At 49.7% G+C, this 17205-nt stretch overlaps 1 protein-coding gene across 2 annotated transcripts in view; it reads left to right on the top strand.

Moving 5' to 3' along the window:
- Window positions 1–431: 431 nt before the first annotated feature.
- Window positions 432–17205, top strand: part of ahctf1 (AT hook containing transcription factor 1) — a 125480-nt gene continuing 108706 nt past the window's right edge. The window contains exon 1 of one of the 2 annotated variants that reach the window (XM_038815387.1): window positions 432–496. The gene's annotated coding sequence lies outside the window, so the exon portion shown is untranslated. Of the gene's footprint in view, window positions 497–2876; window positions 2906–17205 lie in introns of those variants that run through there. The other variant, XM_038815392.1, reaches the window with a different exon arrangement.

Raw genomic sequence — 17205 nt, forward strand, 5'->3', positions numbered from 1 at the left:
ATTTTAGCACATTTATTGTAAATTCCCCAAGGTGCATCACGCAATTTAGAGTACCCAATTCATTTTTTCCAATTAAGGGACAATTTAGCATGGCCAATCCACCTACCATGCATATCTTTGGATTGTGGGGGCGAAACCCACGTAATGTGCAAACTCTACACGGTCAGTGACCCAGAGCCGGGATCGAATCTGGGACCTCGGCGCCATGAGGCAACGGTGCTAACCACTGCACCACCATGCTACCCTATGAAACAAAATCTTGATGAGGACATTAATGACCTTTGGCTGTGCCTCTTCAATGACCTGTGGTTTGTTCATAAGATATCCCCATTAAACATTAACTTAATTACCTAAAACGTGATGATTTAGGTGAATTGTAAAGGTCACAAATGTAACCATATATGGACAATGCAATGCCTACTAGAGAGGAAAACTCTTGAAATTTGTCACTTCAGGTGAACAGAAGGCATCATCAAAACCCAGTTGTGTTCCAAGAGTGAGTATCACCTTTCCATATCCTATCTGTTTATCTCCTTTCTTCTGTCACGGAAGCCTTTGTTTTGCCAGAATTTTTAGGCCTCCCTACTCTGCTCTTGTAATAGTTATTATTGTGACAAGCCGGCTTACATTAACACTGCAATGAAGTTATTGTGAAAATCCCCAGGTCGCAACACTCCGGCGCCTGTTCGGGTACACAGAGGGAGAATTCAGAATATTTAATTCACCTAACAGCAAGTCTCTTGGGACTTGTGGGAGGAAACCAGAGCACCCGGAGGAAACCCACGCAGACACAGGGAGAACATGCAGACTTCACACAGACAGTGCGGCAATCGAACCTGGGACCCTGGTGCTGTGAAGCAACAGTGTTAACCACTGTGCTCTATTAACTCCATTTCTCTTTCCCTAGGTCCTGGCAGGCCTGTTGAGTGTGTCCTACATTTCCCATTTACGTTATAATGTTAATTAGATATCTAAAGGCGAGATAAAATAGTTGATATGTTTAAATAGATACAAATATTATGGCTACATAATGATTGAATGTACTAACTGCTTGATCAAATATTTAACACATGCAATGATTTTACAACTAGCTGCTGAATGGATTTATGAATCAAATCATCCAGGGAATGGCTGAAAAGGAACAGCAAGTTTTGTTTCTGGATGATTGGATCAGTCTTTTGAAGTCAGAATCTAAAAATTATTCAATATGATTTTATATTCAGAGCAAAGTTTTTTTTGGCTCACCAGAGTCTAAACCTCTGCCTCCACCTCCCTTTCCTCCTTTAAAACGTTCTTATCTTTGACCAAGCTTTTGATCTTCTGCCCTAATACTTTGCACAGTATTTTCACGCAAGTTCATTGCAGTGTTAATGTAAGCCTACTTATGACAATAAAGATTATTATTATATCCTGTTAGTAAGTTAACATGGTTTTACGATAGGAAAATACTGCTTGACAAACCTATTGGGAATTTCTTTGAGGATGTAGCTAGTAAAGGTAGATAAAAGGGAACCAGTACATGTAGTGTGCCTGGATTTCAATAAGGTTTTCAACAAAGCATGGATAGGAAACATAAGCATAAATAGGTGCCCAGGTGGAGCTGCCAACTGGCAGGAGCACTGCTAAGGTGCCAAACTAGAATTTTATGCGTGCGCATGATCGGGCCAGAGTTTCCTGGCTTTTCTGGCGCAGCATGGCATAAGGATCGTGCCCCATATTAGCGACTTGACGAAAAGTATCTAAGTTTGCTGATGATACAAAGCTAAGAGGAAAGATCAGCTCTGGGAAGATGTCAGAGAGGCTGTAAAGAGATATAAACAGGTTAAGTGAGTGGCCAACAAGATGGCAGATGGAGTATAATGTGGGGAAGTGTGAAGTTATTCACTTTGGTTGAAAGAATAGAACAGCTAAATTTTTTTAAACAGTGAAAGAATTGGAAGTTCAAAGCGAGTCTTGGGTGTGCTTGTATAAGGAACTCAAAAAGTTAACAAGTCCAGCAAGCAATTAGGAAGTCAAATAGCATGTTGGCCTTCATTGCAAGTGGATTGGAGTACAGAATTAAAGAAGTCTTGCTAGAGTTATGCAGGGTTTTTGTAAGACCACACCAGGAGTACTGTGTGCAGTTTTGGTCTCTACATTTAAGAAAAGACATACTTACATTGAAGGCAGTAGAGTGAAGATTCATTAAATTGGTTCCTGGCCTGAGATCCTATGATGAGAGGCTGAGTAAATTGGGTTAATCAGAAGGGTTGTGAATGTTTGCAAATCTCTGCCTCAGGCTTATCGATACACCATTATTAAAAACATTTAAAGCTGGAGTAGACGGATATTAGTTCTCTCAGGGGAATTAAGGGATAAGAGGAAAGGGCAGGGAAGTGGACTTGAAGCTCAAAATTAGCCATGGTCTTATTAAATAGCAAAGCAGGCTCAAAGGGCCATATGGTCTATTCCTCTTCCTTGTGCTCTTGAATGTGACTGTTTTTTAATGTATTTTATTCCAAACTAATACAAAGGGTAACAAAACATAAACATTTTGGGGAACGCACTCCCCACAGCTCTTGAATGTGACTTGAAGTCACATTTTGTTTTATAATGCTCCTCTGAGGGACATTTTCGTACGTTAAAGGTGGCTTTTAATTACATTGCTATTGTTGTGAGTTTAAGCCCCATTGAGCATGCCATTCAAGCTATTACTGCATTGTTTTGAGGTGAGGTTACACCAAGGTCTTCATTACTTGTTCAAGTAAAAAGGCGAATAGCACAATAAGTGTTTGTCTGGTATTCTGGCCAGCATTGATCCCTAAACCAAAAACAGATAGCCTGGTAATTTTGATAATTTTCTGTTTGACAGACCTCGCACAGACAAAAAGCAGAGGAACTTATGGACTTCATCACCAAGATTGAGGTTAATTGCTCCCCGTTCCCTGAACTCTAATCTCTGCAGTTTCTCTCCCATTTTATCTTTGCTCTCTCCATGACACCTCACCTCCCACTCCCTTAATCCCTGTTCACCCAGCATCCCATCCTGGCTCCAATGTCAGCTGAAGTGGGTGAATGTTCCTTCTTCTTGGATACAATCTCTCCTTGCTTCAAACCACCACTATTATTACATCCTCTGTTGACAAAAACTGTACTTTCAAACTTGATTACTGGTCATTTATCTCATTTGTTTGTGAGATCTGTGGGCAACTAAAGCAACAAGTAATTAATAGATTTTATCAAATTTTAAACCACTCACTGTATCCTCGCTATCCTTTGACCCCCCTCTGTTTCTGCAATTATTTCTTCCCATCTTTCTTTTTCTTCACCCTGCTACCTATCCAAATTTAGCCTGCACATTTCATTTCTTCCCATCCCAAAACCAACACTTGTGAAGTCATTCAAGCATAAAGTCACTCATTAACATACTGATCCTCAGTGACATCATCTACAAACATAGGAGCAATGTTTACTGATGATTGCAAAATGCCATTTTTTACTCCTCAAATACTGAAGCAGTCCATGTCCTTATGCGACAAAACCTTGGCAATATTCAGGCCTGGGCTGATAAGTGGCAAGGTATTCTATCACTGATTTCCACACTATCAACATCCTGGGGATTACCATTGACTAGAATCTGAATTGGACCAGCTATATAAATACTGTGGCTACTGTTATGGGCCAGGGTTTAGAGAACCCCAAAGTGTATCATGGAGTTCACCTGACCCACAACTTTTAACAGACTGTGGTATGGGGAGCACACGGCCCACTCTATAGGTGTGGTACAGCAGAAGTCGAAAAGTACTTTTTAAAGCAAAACAATGTTTATTCTATGAACTCAAGTTAACCTTTTATAACGTTCAGTGAACATCTTAGCAACCATCAATTCAAATACAACCCACAAAGAATACAACACTAAGTAACCCTTAATAACTTCCCAAACAACATCCAGAAAACAAAAGAAACACCTTTTAACAGAAGCACATTAGGTTTACATTCACTACTGAGAACATTTATAATTCTGAATTCACCAAATGATCAAGAGATAGTCTTTTCATGGCAGAGAGAACAACAATACACCTGCTTTGTCTGGCTTCAGGTGCAACACGGAAAACGAAACTAAAACACACCCTGCAACAAACAGCCTAAAATGAAAGTAAAAAGCGGACAGACAGCCCAGCTCCACCCACACTCTGACATCACTGCAGTAATTAACACCCATTTCTTAAAGGTACATTTCTTAAACAGCCATTTCTTAAAGGTACTCTCACATGACACTACAAGAGGGGGTGAGAGGCTGTGAATTTTGCAGGGAGTAATTCACCTCTCGACTCCACAGAGCCTGTCTGTCCACCATCTGCAAGGCACAAGTCAGAAGTGTGTTGGCACCATCTACAAGCCACAAGTCAGCAGTGTGATGGAATACTCTCCACTTGCCTGGGTGAGTGCAGCTCCAACAACTCTCTAGAAGCTTGACACTATCCAGGACTTAGCAGCCTACTTGATTGCAACCCATCCACCATCTTCAACATTTATCCCCTCTACCTCTAATGGCAGCAGTGTCTATTGTCTACAAGATGCGCCGTAGCAACTCATCAAGGCTCCTTTGGCAACACCTTCCAAAACCATACCTAGAAGGACAAGGCAGCCGATGCATGGGAATAGCGCCACCTGAAAGTTCTCCTCAAAGCCGCATCCATCCTGATCCTGACTTGGAGCTATATTGCTGTTCCTTCACTGTTGCTGGGTCAAAATACTGGAACTTCCTTTCTAACTGCATTGTGGGTGTTCCTACAACACATGGACCACACACAAAGGCAGTACACCACCATTGTTTCAAGTGTATAAATACTGGTCGAGCCAGAGATGCCCATATCGCATGAATAAATTTTTAAACAAAAATCAGATACACCAAATATCTTACACTCTCAATGCCATTAGGCATCAATTCTTCAGTGGGCAACTTCCTCTGGTTCAATAATGGGAAGATCAAAAATTGTCTTTGGTTCTTGCTATAAAATTCCTTTTTTTACTAATGATTCCATCCTTCTCCTCAATAGCTTACAATGAACATGGTTGCTAACAACCTGAACTGCTTCCCACTTGCTTTCTTTAACGCCCACCATAATTTGTATCTGCTTCATGTACACAGTCTTCCACCAAGTCCTGCTTGCCAATCAACCCAGGTCACAGATATAGGTTGAGAGGTGGTAGATTTTAGAACCGAGATGAGAAGCAACCGCTTCTCGCAGAGGGTGATGAATTTATGGAACTCGCTGCCCCATAGTGCAGTGGAATCTAAGTCATTAAATGGTTTCAAGAAGGAGATGGATATATTTCTGATTTAAAAAGTGGGTAAAAGGGATATGGGGGACAGGAGCAGGTAGGGAGGTGAATTTGAGACCAGGAACAGGAGATTAGCCATGATCTGATTGAATGGCAGAGCAGGCTTGAGGGGCTGAATTGTCTACTTCAGCTCCTAATTCCAATGTTCCTAACTCCATCCTCAACTTACTGGCCGTGATTCTCCAGAAAGATTTCTAAGTATGGTGTCAAGGGGAAACTGCTGTGAGCTTCCCGGCACTCGGCCCAGCGATGCCAACAATGCTATTCAATTAATTGGTCCACCTAACAAGGCCCCACGTGCTTCTTGTCACAAATAAAGGCTCACGAGCTGATTCACCGGGACCACGCATGCCAGCCCCCCCCCCCCCCCCCCCCCCTCCCCCCCCAAACCGCTAGCAAGGTCAAGCAGCACTTAAACAACTCTTGCATGGCCAACCCTAGTCAGCTCGCAACCATGGCGTCGAGAAGACTGGCCCCAAGATTCGGTGATGCAGAACTGGCCAGGCTCCTAGACACGGTGGAGGCCAGGAGGGATGTCCTGTTCCCCCGAGGTCCCGGAGGACCAGCGCTGCCAGGGATGAGATGGCGGCAGCTATAAACTCTGGAAACATGACCAGGAGGACTGACCTCCAGGCAATACGGGTGATAGACACCAATGCACCCTACCGCCTTCAAGTGAGCATCCCCCCACCCCAATTCTCCATGTGGCACACAACCCTCCCCTCACCACCCCTTCCCTTCAACACCTGCCCCAACCCTTCCTTCTCACCACTGAGAATCAGGAGTGTGGTTAATGATGCACTGTATCTCCTGTTATGGGAGCGGCGTTTTTAGAACCCCAAAATGTATCATGGAGTTCAACCAACCTCTCCCTTTAATGTACTGTTGCTTTTGAAGCACACGGCTTGGTCTCCAGGTGTGGTATTTCAATTATGGACACGTGGGTTTTTAAACACAAAACAATGTTTATTCCATGATTTCAACTTAACCTTTCGAAATAAACATTGGATCCCTTAACACCCCTTACTTCAAAGATAACCCCAAAAATAATACAACACTAAATAATCCCTCAAAATGTTCCTTCAAACCTCCAAAAGACTTAACACCTTTAAACAGAAACATATCAGGTTAAAGACATTACTATTATGAGTTTAAATCACCCAACTGATTCAGAGATAGTCTTTCATGGCAGAGATCACCGCAGATCCAGCTCACTGCTTACACAGACACACCCAAGCTCTTTTCCTCAAAACTGGCTTTCTCCTTTGAAACGGCTCACAGCAAACCAGCCAGGCACTTTTCAGCTGCTCTCTCAAACTGAAACTAAAAGCAGAAGTGAGCTCAGCTCCACCACCCTCTGACATCACTTCAGTAATATGAGCTGCTCCATTTCTTAAAGGTACATTGCTTAAACATGAAAATGAAAATGAAAATCGCTTATTGTCACGAGTAGGCTTCAATGAAGTTACTGTGAAAAGCCCCTAGTCGCCACATTCCGGCGCCTGTCCGGGGAGGCTGGTACGGGAATCCATTTCTTAAAGGTACTCTCACATGACACTCCACATGAGAAGCACTCGCAGAACCGTCAGGAGAGGGCCCAGGCTGGCGGAAGGATGCCGGACTTAAGAATCCTCGCCATCTTCAAGGAATGGGGGAAGCCAAGGACAGAGCTGTCACCAATGTGGAGGTTCAGGAACTGATGCACTATCATTTACGACGAGACGAGAGTAGAGAGTAATCGAGGCTTTATTAAGCTGAGATGTGTGGCCTCCTGCAGCTGCTGCCGAAATGGCTGCAGTTCGGCGAGCACACACATTTATACTCTGCCTACTGGGCGGAGCCAGCAGGCAGGGATCTACCCCCGTACCTGTAGTACAGGAGCCATACCGTATTACATCTCGTATGTGATATATACAACAGTGGTGACTACCACATTCACCCCCTGTTAAAAAAGAGTCCAGCGGGGGTGGTGGAAAAATATTTACCAATTCGCAAAAGGTTCACGAATTCATCCAATCAGGTGCCTTGATCCTCCGTCGTGAGCTCCACAGTCCTGGTGGCGTGCAGGCGTCGGCTCGGTCGCTGGTGACTCCGGGAGCGTGTAGACCTTATCTTCATCCCCGGGTCGGACCAAGGGGAGGACGGATCGTCCTGGAGCGGGGGTTGTGGTGAGGTACGCTGGGGGAGGAAGGGTGGCGCCGAGGCGGGGGGGGGGGGGGGGTGACCCAGCTGGTGCCAGGTCCCCGAGGGAGACTGTGTATTGGCGCCGGTCGGGGTACGCCCTGCGGGTTTGCATGGAGTAGCTGTACCCTCTCGACCAACGGGTCCGCCTTGTGGAGCCGCACGTGCTTGCGGAGGAGAACGGGTCCTAGAGCTGCCAGCCACGTTGGGAGCGAAACCCCGGAGGTGGACTTCCTGGGGAAGGCAAGGAGACGCTCATGTGAGGTTATATTAGTTGCAGTGCAAAGTAGCGACCGGATGGAGTGAAGGGCGTCGGTGAGGACCTCCTGCCAACGGGAGACCGGGAGATTTTTGGACCGTAGGGCCAGCTGGACGGCCTTCCAGACCGTCCCGTTCTCCCTCTCCACCTGCCCGTTTCTCCGGGGGTTGTAGCTGGTCGGCCTGCTCAAGGCGATGCCCTTGCTGAGCAGGTACTGACGCAGCTCATCGCTCATAAATGAGGATCCCCGGTCGCTGTGGATGTAGACGGGGAAACCGAACAGGGCGAAGACGGTGTTGAGGGCTTTGATGATGGTGGCAGACGTCATATCGGGGCATGGGACGGCGAAGGGAAATCTGGAGGATTCGTCGACCACGTTCAGGAAGGAAGTGTTTCGGTCGGTGGAGGGGAGGGGTCCTTTGAAATCCACGTTGAGGCGTTCAAAGGAGTGGGAGGCCTTCGCTAGATGCGCGCGGTCTGGCCGGTAGAAGTACGGTTTGCACTCCGCACAGACCTGGCAGTCTCTGGTGATAGTCCTTACCTCCTCAATGGAGTAGGGCAGATTGCGGGCCTTCATGAAGTGAAAGAACCAGGTGACCCCTGGGTGACAGAAAGCATTGTGTAGAGTCCGGAGTCGGTCCACTTGTGCGCTGGCACATGTACCTCGGGATAGGGCATCTGGGGGCTCGTTGAGCTTACTGTGGCAATACAAAATCTCGTAATTATAGGTGGTGAGCTCGGTCATCCACCTCAAGATTTTATCATTTTTTATCTTGCCCCGTAGTGTGTTATTGAACATGAAGGCAACCAACCGTTGGTCAGTGAGGAGAGTGAATCTCCTGCCGGCCAGGTAATGCCTCCAATGCCGCACAGCTTCTACAATGGCTTGGGCCTTCTTCTTGACGGATGAGTGCCGAATTTCGGAGGCATGGAGGGTGCGTGAAAAGAATGCCACGGCCTGCCTGCCTGGTTGAGGGTGGCGGCCAGAGCGACCTCTGAAGCATCACTCTCGACTTGGAAGGGGAACGTCTCGTCGACCGCGTGCATCGTGGCCGTGGCGATGTCGGCCTTGATACGGTTGAAGGCCTGGTGATCCTCGGCCGTCAGTGGGAAAACAGTGGCGTGAATGAGTGGGCGGGCCTTGTCTGCATAGTTTGGGACCCACTGGGCGTAGTACAAGAAGAACCCCAGGCATCGTTTCAGGGTCTTGGGGCAGTGGGGGAGGGGGAGTTCCATGAGGGGGCGCATGCGATCGTGGTCGGGCCCTAGAACTCCATTTTGCACCACATAGCCGAGGATGGCTAATCGGTTAGTGCTGAACACGCACTTCTCCTTGTTGTACGTTAGGTTGAGGAGTTTGGCGGTGTGGAGGAATTTGGAAAGGTTAGCGTCGTGGTCCTGCTGGTCGTGGCCGCAGATGGTGATGTTATCCAGGTACGGGAAGGTGGCCCGCAGTCCGTACCGGTCAATCATTCGGTCCATCTCCCGTTGGAAGACCGGGACCCCATTAGTGAAGACGCCGAAGGGAACCCTAAGGAAGTGGTAACGGCGGCCGTCCGCTTCAAACGCGGTGTATGGGCGGTCCGCCTTGCGAATGGGGAGCTAGTGGTAGGCAGATTTCAGGTCCACTGTCGAGAAGACCCGGTACTGTGCAATCTGATTGACCATATCAGATATGCGTGGGAGGGGGTACATGTCGAGCTGCGTGTACTGATTGATGGTCTGGGGTCTCCACGGGCTGTTGCGGGCCTTGATGACGCCTTCCCGCAGCAGCCGTTGGACCTCAGACCTGATGAAGATCCTGTCCAGGGCACTGTACCGTCTGCTCCTGGTGGCGACGGGTTTGCAATCCGGGGTGAGGTTTGCAAACAGAGAAGGCAGGTCGACCTTAAGGGTCGTGAGACCGCATACAGTAAGGGGTGGTAGGGGCCCGCCAAATTTCAGGGTCAGACTTTGGAGGTTGCACTGGAAGTCCAGGCCGAGTAGCAAGGCAGCGCAGAGGTTGGGGAGGACATAGAGCCGGAAATCGCTGAACTCTACGCTCTGGATGGTGAGGGTGGCAGTGGAGATCCAGGGGCCAGAGAGATTCTCTGGTTAATGGGGTGTACCGTGAGGGAGCAGCGCCTTACCGTATCAGGGTGGATGAAGCTCTGTGCTCCTGGAGTCAAGAAGGCATGATGTCTTGTGCCCATCGACCTTTACTGTCGTCGACGCGGTTGCGAGGTTGTGCGGCCGGGACTGGTCGATCGTGATGGAGGCGAGCTGTAGCTGGTGTTGGAAGGCCCCTGGCTGGTCAGCGGTGGTTGCAGGCGATGAGCGGCCCGATGAAGTGCCTGACGAGCAGGGGTCCTGAGGCGGGGAAGATGGCGGTGCCCACAGGCCGCACAAGGCCTGATGGGGGGAAGATGGCGCGCCCACGGGCCGCACGTGTGCTGAGGCAAGCAAGATGGCGGCGCCCACGGGCCGCACGTGGTCTGAGGCAAGGAAGATGGCGGCGCCCACGGGTCACACGTGGGGGGTGCAGGAACACTGGGCCTGGTTACAGCGCAAATCGCACACAGCAGCGAAATGTCCTTTCTTCCTGCAGGCTTAGCAGAGTGTGCTCCGCGCCGGGCAGCGTGCCGGGGTGCTTTGTCTGTCCGCAGAAGTAGCACTTGGGTCCCCCTGGGGTTGGCTGGCTGCCGCGCGGCGCAGGCTTGCGGTTGGCTGGGGGTGGTTGCTGGCGGAGTCCATGATGTCCAGGAGGGGGGGCGCCGTCCAGTCGGGGGCGTACGCTTGTACATTACGGGAGGCAACTGCTATGAGATCGCGAGTTTATTGGTCGCCGCGAGGTCGAGGGTAGCCCCTTCTAAGGGGCGCCGGCGGATGTACGCTGACCCTATGCCCATAACGAAAGTGTCCTTAATTAGGAGTTGGGAATGTTCAATGGCCAAAATGGCCTGGCAAAATCACAGTCCGTCGCCAGGGCATGCAAGGCACGCCAGAAATCTTCCAGACTCACCGGGGAGTTGATGCCACATGGACAGGAGGTGTCTGATGTAGATTTTGTTGGTCTGCTGGGTGTAGTTCTCCAGTAGCGCCATGGCCTCAGCGAGGGTAGGCGCTTCCAGGATGAGGTGAAAGATATCGGAGCTCAGCCATGTATACAGGATCTGGAGCTTCTGTGCCTCTGAGGGTGGTTCAGTCGCAGATCAGATGTATGCTTCAAAGCAACCTAGCCAATGTGCGAAGGCCGACTTGGCGTTGTCTGCTTGAGGGTGCAGCTGCAGGTGATCCAGCTTGATGCGGATGTCCATCATTGTAAAATCTCAGCTTAATAAATTGATGCACTATCAATTACGACGAGACGAGAGTAGAGAGTAATCGAGGCTTTATTAAGCTGAGATGTGTGGCCTCAGCTGCTGCCGAAATGGCTGCAGTTCGGTGAGCACACACATTTATACTCTGCCTACTGGGCGGAGCCAGCAGGCAGGGATCTACCCCCGTACCAGTAGTACAGGAGCCTTACCGTATTACATCTCGTATGTGATATATACAACAGTGGTGACTACCACAGGAACCACCAGGCCCCACCTGGAGGACCTGTCAAACATGACTTGTTAATGCCTTACTGACTGACCCATCCCTCGCACAGACCCTCCAGCCGATGGTGAAAGCCCATCCCGGGTGGCCTCCTCTCCAGCCTCCCATGAGAACACCTCGGAGGACAGTTCCGAGGAAGACACGATCGATGCGTCGCAGCTGTCATCTCCACCATGCACCAGCGCAGATCCACACACCTCGCTGGGAACGTTAGTGGCCAGGCACAATCTGGTGAGCACCCACACAGCTGCTGATGTAAATCAGGTGGATGCAGGAACCCTCATGCGAGACAGCAGTCAGAGGTCTGCTGGATCCCAGGACCCACCTGGGCCCAGCTTGATGCTGAGCCTCTGGTGCTGGATTACTTGAAGCTGATAGAGATGGTAGGGTACAGTCTGGACATTCAGAGGGAGATGTCAGTGACACTCCAGCAGGTCCATAGCCAATTGAAGGGATCCCAGAGGCTACGGGCACAGGAGATCTTGCCGGCAATGGCTGCGAGGGTGGCAAACGCAGTGGAGAGCCTGGTGCATGACATCAGCACCATAAGTGAAGGGGGTCCACAGTGGCGTGCAGTCGGTGATGGCCATTGCTGAGGGTCTCGGCAGACTGCCCGACTCACTGGGAGATGTTACCCAGTATCAGGCTGACTTTGATGAGGTGCTGCGGGACATGTCCCACTCTCAGATGGGAATGGCTCAGGCACTGCGAAGCTTGTCCCAGTCGCAGGTGGGCATTGCCGAGTCACTGAAGAGCATAGCCCAATCACTGAGAAGCATCGCCAAGGACGCCGACGCCTTGGTGCAGACATCGGGAAACCGCCAGGGCTGGCAGAGCCAGGTGATGCAGGGGCCCGAACCAGCTGCCCTCCATCCCAAGGTGAACCCTGGGCCCAACCGGGAGAAAGGGAGCTGGGTGTCAACCCGGACCCGTCGCATGGAGTGACGATGGTGACCACTAGCTTCCCCCCCTCTGATAAGAACGTGTCTCGAGGTCAGCACATGGGACAGGGCAGCATGGCTGTGCATCGACAGTGCACAGGGCCCTCCGGCCCCATAGGACGCCCACCAGTGGCATCGAAGGCCACGGGACGAGTTAAGCAGCTGGCAGCCTCCACCTCAGATGTGCATTCTGGTAAGACACCTAGATGCAGAGAAAGAGCTAGCCAGACCAAACACATTAAGGATCACTGAGGACACTGGGAGAGGGGGAGAGTGGGGTGGCACCTGTAGGAAAGTGGGGAATTGTATTACACATTAAAAACCCTTGAGCACAACCAGTATGATCGCTTTCTTCTGCAGTGCGGGCTGACCTCCAAACCCTTGGCCCATCTTTCCAGGCATCCCCCAACTCCCTTGCAAGCACTCAGCAGATACGCAGGGGTCAGACAATGGCATAGATTGAGGAGTACCGGCGGGTTATCACCCCTGCCCTGCACAGCGGCCTGCTGACAGTGTCAACACAGTCGCAGCCCCCTAGAGTAATGTAACACATACCCTGGGGAGGGTGGGAGATGAGGGTGGGTAAGGTATCGACGACGGACCAGGTCACGTCCTATGTGAATCGGGTGAATATGAGGGCCTCTTTGGCCCTCCGGTCTTGCCGGATCCTTGCTGCGACTGCCTGTTCTGCAGCCTCCTCCGGTTCCACCCTGGGATCATCCTCCAGCCCCTGCTGATCCCTCCTCAAAGGTAGCCACATGTTCTTTATCACCGTCCTCCATTTCGTCGCCCCATTGCTGTGCAAAGTTGTGGAGGACACAGCAGACCTCCACAAAGCGGGCGGCCCTCCGTGCAGGGTGATTACTGCAGTGCACCAATGGAGCAGTTGAGGCATCAGAACCGCATTGAGTTCGATGCACCGCTCAATGACAGCCCGGTTGTCCACATGGGGCTCATTGTACCGGGTCTCTGCTTCAGTCTCCGTACTGGTGTAATTAGCCAGCTCCTCAGCAGGTAACCCTTATCCCTCAAGAACCAGCCGCCCATCCTGGGGTGGCCCTTGAAGAGACCAGGGATGACCGACTGTCCCAGGATGTGGCTGTCGGTACACTCCCCGGGAACCAAGAAAACACATGCATGATTTTCATGTGGTGGTCACCACAATCTGTACGTTCTGGGACTGGAACCTCTTTCTGTTAATGTAGGGCACTCCCAGATGGCCCAGTGTTCCATCCACTACCATCTGGACCAGAGGCATCCCACCGATGGCAGAGATTTCGTTACCCGGGCAGCCTGTTGGGCTTGGTCCATGTTAAAGTAGATATAGTTTTCCGCCCAGGAAAACAGGGCACCATGACCTGTCGGATGCATCTGTGGGCTGTGACCTGCGAGATGTCACATAGGTCCCCACTAGAACCCTGGAATGATCCTGAAGCGTAAAAGTTCAGAGCTGCAGTGACCTTGACAGCTACCGAGAGTGGGTGTCCTCTTCCTCCATGTGGTGCCCAGTCCACAAGGACTTGGCACAGGTGCCGCACTGTCTCCTTGTTGAGGCGGAGCCTTCTGTGGCACGCACTGTCCATCATCTGTTAGAATGACCAGCGACGACTGTACACCCTGGGCCACCGTGGGACTCTCCCTCTGGGTCTCTCCCTGGCCTGATGGGTGGCCAGGTCCTCAGGGGGTGGGGCGGAGTCCGGCACATGGGCGGCAGCCTCAAGCATCTGCAGACGCTGTTGCTGCCGTCTCTGGCGTTTGGTTGCCCGGCCTAGCAGCAGCACCACTAGGGCAAGTTCTGCTGGGTCCGAAATCCCTGCCATAGCACTAAATCGCTGGCTTTTATCGGTGGCTCCCACCCCGGGACTCTCCATTCCCCCATTAATCCCCCCCTCCCCCGGAACCTCCTGCCCACACACACCCGGCCTCAGCAGGGATCCCCTCGCTGGACCCCAAACCCTGTACCCTGAACACCCGTTCATAATGTCACCTGGACCGGGTGCTGGTCCCCTCTCCGTTGCACTCACCCACCTTCCAGCCGTGAACATGTACCCTGTGCTGGAGCCCTTCCACTGGGTGTTCGGATCTCGGCTACTGCGTGTGTGGTGTTGCCTCCTGTAGTGTTCAGGCACAAGAGTGTCCAGGCATCACGGTCTGACTGGGATGCTAGGCAATGACTTCTACATGCTACATGCCCCGCCCATCCACAGGAATCCACTTGGGTTGTGTGAAGTGCTCACTTAACAGAGTTGCCAACAGAAATCAGTATTCCAGACACCAAAAATCAGTATTTTGGCAGTAAAATCCGGATTTTTATTTCAAAGGTAAAATGCCAATCTGAAGTATAGCTTTATACCTTTATTGCACAAATCTAAAACACAAATCCAATGCTTCATACATGTACATCATCATGAGTGGGTGTTTCCAAATTAAGTTTCAAACATTCAGTAATTCTAAAATGAAAAATGTGAGCAAAACATTCGCCTTTTTGCATGAAGTTCTAAATTGTCCTGAACGCTTGATATATTTAATTGAATTATAAGAAATTGTATATAGACAAAAGGAATCCAGTGCATTGTTTTCTTTCAAAAAATATTGTCATGAAGTAGCACCATTAGATTTAATGTTCCATGTAGTGTTTATGATAGTAAAGGTAAAAGAGCACAAAGAAAAGAATGGTCACAAAAAGTAGAAGGTATGGTTAAATAGATACATGATGATTCAGGTTTACTTTTTTAGCATTTTTGTTTCATGCTCACAGCAAAAAGGGTAGTTTCCACAAGTAAAACAAAGATTTATGAACTGAATACTGCTGAAACTTAATAATGTGCAATGTATTATCACCTGTACTCCATCAGTTCAGAAAGAGGGAAGTAGAGTTAAAATTTCAGATCAATGACCATTCGACAATTCTGAAATGTTAACTCTGCTTCTCTCCCCATTGATGCTGCCTGTCCTGAGTATTTCCAGCACTTTCTTTAAATACACAGCAGTGCTCTACAAAGATCAGTGATAGAGCTCATGTTGAGTCTACTTACTGTAGTCCACCCTCCCTCAACGTGATTTTTTTATCCCAATAAAATCCAGGCACCTTGATATCTCAGAGACCGCGTGCGGTCTCACACGAGGCATTGAGGTGCATATTGGTTTCCTTGGCAACAGGACCCGCAGAGACCCTGCCCCCTTCTCTCCACCCACTAACAGCACATGCGTGTCGGACACGCAGACACTGTTAATGAGGCATTGAGGTGCATGGGGCGGAGAGAAGGGGCGGGGCCTCTGCGCCAGGCCCTGTCGGCAAGGAAACCAAATAATGCGTTTCGGGAGGAGGCTTGTTCATATTGCAATGAGAGAAAGCATACTTCCGTATTTGAACGGATTTTCCGTATAAAATACGGAGAATCTGCTAGTTGGCAACTCTGACTTAACCATTATTGCCAATTCCCTGTTAGCAATAGCCGTCAGCCTCACGGCCAGCGGCCTCGGCAGTCAGTGGGTGTTATGGATGGGCGGTGGGGCAAATGGTCAGGGACTGCTCCCAGGACGGATACACACGATCCAGGGGTTGGGATTGCAGTGTCGCGTGCAGTTGTCCATCCCCACCATGCCACCCCATCCTCCCATGGCAGCACACCCCTGTGGAGTGCCCCTCCCCTCCAGCCGATGACCCTCCACCGAGCACTGGGACAGCAAGTGCAGTTTGCCTGTGAGCAAAGGTGGCTACTCTGCTCACCACAGAAGCCCTTCCACCAGGTTCACGTTTTTCAGGAGAACTAATCGGCGCCAGTGTGACCACTTGCTGGTGAAGCCGATGAATGATGGGAGGCCATAGGATATGGGGCGGCTCCCGCCAATTGTATGGAAATAGGGCTTAAGTGGTGATAATTGGCTTCTCGCCACGCTACGGCGAGATCCCGAATTCACCTGTGGAAGTGGGCTAGCTGCACCACAAAGTGTTTGGCACCTGGCAAGCTTCTTGTTTTCAGCCTCTCCCGCTATTTGCCTGTCTTGTTTCGCTCAAGCAAGACCACAACAAAGCCTGAGAATCGCGCCCACCTACTTTGGCTCCACACCTTAATGTCTCAAATTTAAAATCCTCTTTAAAATACCTTTATGGCCTCACTGCACTCTATCATTGTAACCGCCTGCAGGTACCCACTCACTTTTGGGAAATCTTCATTCGTTCACACCATCAGCAGCAGAGCTTTCAGGAATTCAGATTTGCCAGAACGTGACCCTGCCAACAATGGGTGGGATTCACATCGCGACATCTCGCTAGATCTCGTGAGGCGTGGCGAGACGGGTAGATCCCGGAAGAGGGATCTCCCGGTCGCATTGCGCCACGCTGCTTTTAAGGCATAATGCAACTAGTAGATCTCACCTCAAGCACATTAAACTGCTTCTTTCTTTTTATTCTTCAAAACTAAATTTCTGTTGAAGCAATAGCTGCAAAAGCTTGAAAAATGAAGTGGGCCCATCAGTATCTATTCCTCTTTCCAAATATTGGCTGATCTGCCTGCATGCAGATAGTATATTAATTTCTGATTTTCAGTATTACAATATTTTCTGTTATAACATTTAGTTTCTCTTGTTAATATTACAAGCAAGGAGATGATAGTTATGTTATCAGACTCAGAATCCAAGACAGGTGCGTTCAAATCCCAAGATTGGTAGTTGGATTCAATTAAAAGAAAAAAAAACATTAAAAAAAAAATAGATCCGACTAAAGAGGCGGCACAGATCCAGGGACCTGGGTTCAATTCCAGCTTTAGGTGATTGTTTGTGTGGAGTTTGTATTTTCTCCCCATGTCTGCGTGAACTCATTCCTGCAGAGCACGGCAGCGCAGTGGTTAGCACTGCTGCTTCACAGCACCAGAGTCCCAGTTTCGATTCCCGGTCTGGGTTATTGTCTGTGCAGAG

This window comes from Scyliorhinus canicula, chromosome 1 (assembly GCF_902713615.1).
Source record: "Scyliorhinus canicula chromosome 1, sScyCan1.1, whole genome shotgun sequence".
In the NCBI taxonomy this organism is placed as follows: Eukaryota; Metazoa; Chordata; class Chondrichthyes; order Carcharhiniformes; family Scyliorhinidae; genus Scyliorhinus; species Scyliorhinus canicula.